At 38.5% G+C, this 9,668-nt stretch overlaps 1 long non-coding RNA gene across 1 annotated transcript in view; it reads right to left on the reverse strand.

Moving 5' to 3' along the window:
• Positions 1 to 3,479: 3,479 nt before the first annotated feature.
• The window catches only part of LOC135088683 (uncharacterized), a 148,962-nt gene continuing 142,773 nt past the window's right edge, over positions 3,480 to 9,668 (reverse strand). The window contains exon 3 of the long non-coding RNA XR_010261076.1: positions 3,480 to 3,634. This is a non-coding gene — a long non-coding RNA (uncharacterized LOC135088683). The remainder of the gene's footprint in view (positions 3,635 to 9,668) is intronic.

Raw genomic sequence — 9,668 nt, forward strand, 5'->3', positions numbered from 1 at the left:
TTTCTTGATTATTCTCTAATTTCGTTAATCTTACGTTACCTTGAATAATTAGAGGAAATGAGAGTACAGGTCTAAAATTATATCAAGATGTATGAATTTTTGTACTTTTTTTTTGTAATTTGAGGATGTTCGCCACACACACACACACACACACACACACACACACACACACACACACACACACACACACACACACACACACACTATTCTGAACAAAAATTTCTTCACTAAATAATCTACACAAAAAAAGGAAACAAAAAAGAAAACCGCGATTTATGTATACACAAGTGAATCTCTCTCTCTCTCTCTCTCTCTCTCTCTCTCTCTCTCTCTCTCTCTCTCTCTCTCTCTCTCTCTCTCTCTCTCCTTCTGGCTGTGTCCTCTATGTCCACGTCGATATGAAAACCATTAGTGTTCTATCTTTCACATCCGCAATCTGACCCGGAGATAATGCCAGCTCAGGAACGCGACCCGCACGGCATTCCTCGGGGGACTAAGGGCTTCAGTCTCATTACCTGTCTCATTAGAGCTTCATCACGACGAGGTGGTGCCGCAAAGGGGTCTCATCGGGATCCTCTCTCTCTCTCTTTCTCTTTTTTTTTTTTTTTTGCAGTACGTGATGGAGTTATGAGGTGAGCCAGGTGAAGGGGAAGAGAAGTAGGTGAGGAGTGGTAGAATGAGTGATATGGATGTGCAAAAATGAGGGAATGATGATTTTTTCTTTCTTTCTTTCTTTTTTTTTTTTTTTTTTTGTGTGTGTGTGTGTGTGTGTGTGTGTGTGTGTGTGTGTCGGTCGTTCGATCTCTCTCTCTCTTTCTCTCTCGACGTTTTTTCTTGGTTTTAGTTTTAAGTTTCGTGTAATTTTCGTGTTCAATGGTTCGTCTCTCTCTCTCTCTCTCTCTCTCTCTCTCTCTCTCTCTCTCTCTCTCTCTCTCTCTCTCTCTCTCTCTCTCTCTCTCTCTCTCTCTCAAGCATCCCATCCAATACAATCCATTCAGGCGTAGCTACTTCTCTCACATTATAGGAGACAAACCTAAGGGAACTGGGTACTGCAAATAAAGTACATATGTGTGTAGGTGTGTAGGTGTGTTTACGAGAGGTTATGGGGAGGCAAGAAAATTGAATGGGTAAGTGGGTAGGATAACATTATGAGGTGTGTATGGGAAGAGGCGCCACAGGGGGAGAAAGTAAACGGAGAGGTAAGGAAATGTATGGACGGGAAACAAGGGGAAATTGAAGGCAGGTACCGGAAGGGCTCAGGTAATTGAAAGGAAAGAGAGAAAATGCTGTAATTCATAACCATCACTATACCTTACTTAATTAGTCCCTGGAAGCAATCTGTATAGGGCGGGGAGAAAGAGAGAGAGAGAGAGAGAGAGAGAGAGAGAGAGAGAGAGAGAGAGAGAGAGAGAGAGAGAGAGAGAGAGAGAGAGAGAGAGAGAGAGAGAGAGAGAGAGAGAGAAAAATGCAGTCCTAGAACCTTATACAATAAGCAAACACCACCACCACCACCACCACCAAAAACAACAACAACAACACTTAAAAAACACAGAAACAAGAATAAAAACCTCCCCAAACTCGAGCAAACCCAATAAAACCTAAAACAGGCCTGACCTCTGCCCACTAAATTGCCATTAATAAGAGGGAGAAAAATAACATTCCCTGCCTAATCGGCGCCCAAAGTAGGCCTCCCTTGGGAAATTAGACGGTGATTGAGGCTTGTCTCTTTATCCCAAGTCCATTAATCTCTTGGCTTCAAAAGTGACCAAGGATAAAAGGATTACTATTTAAACATGTAAATCCTTCTCACCCCTTTCTCTCTATCTCTAACTCTAGGAATCACTGCCCTACTAGTAATAATTTTAATATCATTTTTTTTTCTATTCCGAGCACAAATTGAAAGTTAGGTTAGGTTTGGTTAGGTTTGGTTGAGGCAGGTTGGATTAAGTTAGGCTGGATTAGGTTAGGTTAGGTTTCATCGAGTTGGATTGGGTTCAGGTGCGTTAGGTTGGACTGGGTTAGGTTAGGTTAGATTAGGTTTGATTTGGTTTGGGCTGGGTTCGGTTTGGTTGGATTGAGTGAGGAAAAGGCAAGCAAATGTAGGAAAATGTGCACAAGATGAGAGAAAATGGGAAAGAAACGGTGATAAGGAACGGGAAAAGGAAGAAAGTGCTCCGAATATATAAAAGATGAGATGAAGAAAAGGATATGCGATGGTAGGAAGGTGAAAAAAATGTACCAAAAATAGAAAAAAAACGATACGACAGGAAAAGAAGAATAAGCAGAGGTAAGGATGGTGAGAAAGAGGCAAAAAGTGTAGGAAATAAAGAAAGGCTAAGCGCAAAGAAGGAATAAGATGAAGCAAGGAAGGTGAGGAAGAGGCAAAGAGATGTGCCAAATATAGAAAAGATGATAAGAAGGAAGGAAAAAAGCGATAGTGGGAAATGGGGTAATACTCAAGGAAGCAAGAAAAATAAAGAAAACAGGAAGATATAAAAAAAAGGAGGACGGAAGGAAGAAAGGAGAATGAGAACGAGGGCAAAATGAAAAAAAAAGACTAAAACATGAAAAGGAGATAAAGAGATAAACTGATGAGAGGGATGAATAATGTAAGTAGACATAAAAAGAATAATGAAAGAAAATAAAAAAAATATAAGATACAGTGGAACATGGATGAACAAGAACTAACAAAATAAAGACAAAGAAGAAAACAGATCAGAGAAAAACAATGTATATGATAAATTATACATGGAGCAATAACCGTATGAAGCGAGAAAGAGAGAGAAAAAAAAAACGAAACAAACACGAGCAAAATAAAAAAAAAGGAGAGAAAGAGAGAAGAGATAGAGAAAAGCGTCATGGAGTACTAATACAATAAAAAGACAGGGAAAATAAAAGAAAAAGGGAAGGGAATCCACATAAAATACGTAATGCATGAATGAGGAAAGCGGAGATACACACACATATGCGATCGTAAATATATATGAAGGAGGCGAGATAGTGGGGAGAGTGTCGGCTAGGAAAATGTTGGGAGAAGGGAGAGAAGGTGTGGGTTACTCAGGGTTATGTATGAGCAACAGGAGAGGGTGTCTTGCCATGTAAATGCTGATACGGAAAATGTGTATAATAAGGCATAATGCAGGACCAGAAAATATGTGAAAGGGGTTATTTTTCTTTTTCTTTTCATAGTTGGGATATTTTAAACTTGGACATTACGAAATATGTACGTACGCATACACACACGTGTGACATTAAAATAAGTGTTTCAAAATTTAGTTTAAAGTAATTACAGCAATAAAAAGAGCAAACAGAAGAAACTAGATCATATAAAATGTACCAAACAAACTTAAAACAATAACCCATAACAAATTTCGACAAATGTAAGTGAATATGAAAAATTATAATAAAAAAATATTGAAAAAAAATATTAATCAAAAAACATAATGAAAGGGAAAAATTAGACCTGAATTACTGAACCGTGACATGAAGGTCACGTGATGCCAACGATGGTTACAAAAGAACACTGGACAAGGATTACAAAAGGAGAGCAAAACTGGGATTTTAAAAGAGCATTACCTCTTTAATGGTCACACTGGTGTAATTCAAGCACTGTAGCCTCCACTCGCCCACCTTCCTGAAAATATAAAAGCATGCCAAGTTAGTTTAAAAGTGCAAACAAAAGCAACTGAAAAAAAAAATAAAATAAAAAGTACATGAGAAAATAATGCCATGGAAATACAAAAAAGAGGAAAAAATGTAACAAAATCAAGAAAAATGTAATTGTGATAAAATGTGAAAAGAAATAAACGTTTGGGAATATTTAGAAACTTCTTATAAACATGAAAAACATTAAAGGAAAGCATCAATCTGGTGGTGGTGGTGGTGGTGGTGGTGGTGATGGTGGTGGTGGTGTATTGAAAAGAAACGTTGCACACTTGAAAATGATCCATGTACACACACACACACACACACACACACACACACACACACACACACACACACACACACACACACACACACACACACACACACACACACACACACACACACACACACACACACACATAAACAGTTAATTTCATTATAATTAATAAAAAAAAAATACCTCAACTACCTGAAAAAATATTTTAAAAAACCTTTCCATTTTCTCTTTTCCTCTTCCTCCACCTATTCCTCCTCTTCTTCCTCTTCCAGGTTGTTGTTCTTGACAGTGGTGGTGGTGACGGTAGTGGTGGTGATGGTGGTGGTGGTGGTGGTGAAGGCGCGACCCTCGCCCTAAGGTTTCTAAACTGAAGCACACTTGGTTCTGGCTAATATTGAGAGGACTCGCTGATAAATTAGAGAGAAATCCTTCCTGATTCCTGGCCATTTGGGAACATGTTTGCTTAGAGGTACTGTGTGTGTGTGTGTGTGTGTGTGTGTGTGTGTGTGTGTGTGTGTGTGTGTGTGTGTGTGTGTGTGTGTGTGTGTGTGTGTGTGTGTTTGCTTCCGGTTCATATTTTTTTTTTTTTTTTTTTGTGTGTGTGTGTGTGTGTGTGTGTAACTACGAGCACCTTTCCGATAAAGAATGACTAGCTAACTTCATAAACTCCCTAAAAAGTCACTGAAACTCACAAACCCAAATCAGACAATATAATCTCAACACGCTTACAGACAGAAAAACAATCAAAACCACAAGACCAGAAAGGTGGACGGACGAGAAATAAACAGAGGTAGACAGTCAGCCAGGTGAAGTAAAAGTGGGCAAGAGGGACAGGTATTGAACGGTTAAATAATACAGGTGACATTCCTCTAGCTAGACGGAATCTCGAACTTCACCGCATCAATATCACGCGTACCTTTAGATATTGGGGAGTACAAATCACCATTGCATTTTTTTGTGTTTTTGTATTTTATTTTATTTTATCTTATTTTATTTTATTTCTTATTTATTTATTTTTTAATGCTCTGTCATAGTCTAGATTGACGGGTAGAGGGAAACTTGTTGTTTTACTCGTATGTGTCAACTTCGATCTTATACCATTTCACGTATATCATAAGCTTTTGCAGTGACTCTTAAGGAGGTGAAATGTACGTAGAAGCAAATTGTATAGTATTATATTCAAGATTTGTAGAAAATTCTATTGTGATTCATATGGCGTTTGTTTTTATGAGTATTTCTGTAACTTATCTGAGTGTATATTGTGTGAAATTTGAATTAAACTTCCTGTCAACAATTCATTTTGTAACCTTTTTATTTATGTAATGTTTGTTTTCATGAGCATTTCCAAAATTAATTTCATTATACACGTATTACTGCTTTCTCGTATTATACTTTCTGTCAGCAATTCGTATTACACCCTTCATGATTTATATAGTGTTTGTTTTTCATGAGTATTTCCAGAATTAATTTGGTTGTACACGTATGACTCTTCTATTACACTTTGTCAACACGTAAGTTTTGGGTATAAACTAATATTTCTTCATCAAACACTCACCTATTTTTTTTCTGTCGTGTGTGTGTGTGTGTGTGTGTGTGTGTGTGTGTGTGTGTGTGTGTGTGTGTGTGTGTGTGTGTGTGTGTGTGTGCTTCATACGCAAAGCGAGGACATACATCTTTATTTATACACGCGTAAGCTTGCTATTCTCGCTTCGTTCTATTTGTTTTAGGTATAAACTAATATTTCTTCTCCTTAAAACCATTTTCTCTCCATATGGAGTGTGGGTTTAGGAGGCAAAGCTATGAAATATTCCTCTTTTCATACATATAAGCTTCCTGTTTGTGCGTTCTACGATTTATTTGAGGGGTAAAAGGATATCTCCACTTGCATCAGTTTTCAGATCATATTGCAAGATCAGAATGTGAAGTGATGGATCAAAGTTTATACAAATGTTTCGTATTAGCACCATTTATTCCTTTTCTGTGTATTTCTTGTTACACTTTCCCAGGTATTCGAGGCCATAAGACAAGGCGATGAGTGATGAAATACATCCAAGTTTATGCAAATATGTTTCCTATTAACAGTGTTTATTTGTTTTTAATGTTTCCCCTTATGCTTTCTCAGGTATTGGACGTCTAAAGGCAAGACAGTGAGATTAAATTATAGAAAACCGCGGCCAAGGAGTGAACAAGGGAGATCTGAAATATAGCTTTGTGAGACGTGTGGGAGAGAGGATCGAGGTGAGCGCTGGCTGGAGACCCAAATGCACCCACTCGATAATTCAAGACTGACACGGATGGAATTTTGGATGAGACACAGACACGAACCATAAGTGAAATTGGCAAACAGTTCAAAGGGGGCGAGGCACGTGAGGTTCTTGGTGATATTCAATATAAACACGAATAATTCCTTGAGTTTTCTGTTGCCTGTGATATCGAAAGCAGATTTACTGATGCTTTATTTGTTAATTTTTTTACAATTTTATGGCTTATGATAACAGAACAGTGAGTGTGGAAGGGAGCATTGGTAAGTATTGAGAGTAAAAATAACACATTACACTAAAGTGATTGAAACTTGACTTATCGGTATTTAACATCCATGGCAGCCTTGCACACAAACTGACCTGCTTTGCTTACAACACTCCTGGCAAGAAAGTAAACATTAACTATTAAGGAATCTAAAGCAGTTTTCAGTATATATCAAAACCAACGAAACTTATATTTAGAGCTCCAATGCCTCATCCAAGTCCATCACTCACAGGAAAAGGTTCCAGTGTTTCAAAACGCTTTAAAAAAAATAATAATAACCAACTAAAAATAAAGACTGAACATTAACTAAAAAAAAAAAGCTAAAAAGTTAATTCCTTGGTGATATTTTCTCGCTCACTTATTTTACGAATGATGCACGTGCCACGAAACAAATAGCCATAAATAGATGAAAAAGAACAAATTAGAACACAAAGGAGCATGAAAACTTGATGCAATTTTTTCACTTCAACATTCTAAACTTCATACTCTCTCTCTCTCTCTCTCTCTCTCTCTCTCTCTCTCTCTCTCTCTCTCTCTCTCTCTCTCTCTCTCTCTCTCTCTCTCACCTTTACCTAGCTGAACTGAAAGGCGACACACACAAACACGCGTGCAATTCTCAATATTTGGACAATTATACGACCCGGAGGACACATTTTACCGCACACTCTTACTTCCTTGCCTATGCCCGAGAGAGAGAGAGAGAGAGAGAGAGAGAGAGAGAGAGAGAGAGAGAGAGAGAGAGAGAGAGAGAGAGAGAGAGAGAGAGAGAGACTAAACAAAACCAAATAATAAAAGAAATAATCTAATAAGTAAAAAAAAATAAACAAATCACCGACAGAAAAAGAAAATTATTAAACCTGCATAAAAGAAGAGAACATTGTACGCCAAAACAAAATAATAAAAATAATCTAGAACAATAACAAGTTCGTGAAAAGCAATTAACACGACAAACACACAAACACACACAAATAAACACACACACACACACACACACACACACACACACACACACACACACACACACACACACACACACACACACACACACACACACACACACACTGAGGAAACAAAAGCATTCCTGCAAAGTAAAGTTTCATCCATTAATTGCAATATAATTATCCGCCAAATTAACGCCCTTCTGACTACGTTAATTATTTATGTAAATCTTTTAGTGCCACCCAAATAGCAGAGGTGTTGTTGTTGTTAATTAGCGCACCTCGTGATCAGCGTGACACCTGAGGAGCAAAGCGACAGGTAGGCCCCAGGTAAGGTTCACGCCTGGCCTGCCTCAGCTCTTCAACAACATAGGTATTCTTGTTAATGTTTTCCATTTTTCTTCAAGGAAAGGCGTTCATAATGGAAGGGAAGGGAAAAAGGGGGAAAGGAAAAGTTAGTGGAAGGGTAGGGCGAGGAGGAGGAGGAGGAGGAGGAGGAGGAGGAGGAGGAGGAGGAGGAGGAGGAGGAGGAGGAGGAGGAGGAGGAGGAGGAGGAAGAGGAGGAGGAGGAAAAATTTCAAGAACAATATAAAATTAGCACCTTCTTCTACTACTGCTACTACTACTACTACTACTACTACTACTACCACTACTACTACTAGTACTACTGCTGTCATTACTACAGCCACTACTACAAGACAAAGAAGAGTATGACGATAAAAATAAAGAAGTAATGTAATAGTAACTAAATATTAGCAGTACACAGCAGCAGCACCAGCAGCAGCAGCAGCAGCAGCAGCAGCAGCAGCAGTAGTAGTAGTAGTAGTAGTAGTAGTAGTAGTAGTAGTAGTAGTAGTAGTAGTAGTAGTAGAAGTAGTAGCATCTCTAGAATTCCTCATGACAACGAAAAAAAAAAAAAAACATTCCCCTCACACACACACACACACACACACACACACACACACACACACACACACACACACACACACACACACACACACACACACAACATCAAAATAACGGCAATAATAAAGCTAAAACCAGCACAAGGGAACCAAAACACAAACAATAACCAAAACAATAAAAAAAAACACACGCACTGCGCCATCAAACCATAAATAAGCAAAGAAAAGACAACAAAACACACAAGACAATTCACAATGTAATTTTGCACTTCCATTTTTGGATCTTGGGGATTGAAACCTCGAGTGGGCTTTTTTATTTTTTTTTTATTTTTTCTTTCTCTCTTGTTCATTTATTGACCTTGACCAGAATCCCTCCTTCCAAAAATAAAAAGCAAAACAAGACAATTCACAATAGTATTTTTTTATTTTATTTTATTTATCTATTCTTTTTTTTTTTTTAGCTTAGGCAGTGGAACAATAAGTGGGGGTTTCATTTTTCCGTCCTTCTTTACTTTGACTTTTTTTTTGGGGGGTGGGGGGTAAATCAGCTTTGTTATTGTTGACCAAAGCCCCTTCTATACAAATAAATAGATATATAAATAAGGGAGTGAAACGTTTAGTGTAACTCCTTTCTTTTCTTTTTCTTCGTTTCTTTTCTGGCAGATCACTTTTGTTAGCCTTGACCTGAACCGCTCCTACAAAAATAAACAAATAAGAAAGTAAATAGACTAACAAAAATAACACTCAGCACATCTCATCTCATCTCATACAAAGGCAGACAAACAGACAGACAGCCAGACTCAGTAATACCCACCATCCATAAATAAGCATATAAATACACCAACACACAACGACCCCCGCCGCCACCACATCTCATCTCAAACAAAGAGAGACAGACAGATAGATTTAATAACATCCACACCTGACCACCACCACCACCACCACCACCACTACCCACACACACACCTGCATAAAACACTTGTGGCGCCCAGACGACCTGACGCGCCACTACCTGAAGCCATGTTGGGAGCCCGTGGAGACAAAACGGAGACAAGGACAGACACATACAAAGCCTCCGAGCTAAAGTCGCTGAGTTTCTCCCTTTGAAATATTCTCCCTAAAACTGCAACTACGTCAGGTGAAAGAATGGACGAGCAACGTGGCCTGCCTGAGAGAGAGAGAGAGAGAGAGAGAGAGAGAGAGAGAGAGAGAGAGAGAGAGAGAGAGAGAGAGAGAGAGAGAGAGAGAGAAACACAACATACATACATTCATACATACATACATACATACTCATATAAACAAACTGACAAATAGATAAACACACAGACACACATAAGAACAGATAGACAGGCAGACAGACAGACAGACAAACATTGA

The sequence above is a fragment of the Scylla paramamosain genome, chromosome 31, assembly GCF_035594125.1.
Source record: "Scylla paramamosain isolate STU-SP2022 chromosome 31, ASM3559412v1, whole genome shotgun sequence".
Taxonomy (NCBI): domain Eukaryota; kingdom Metazoa; phylum Arthropoda; class Malacostraca; order Decapoda; family Portunidae; genus Scylla; species Scylla paramamosain.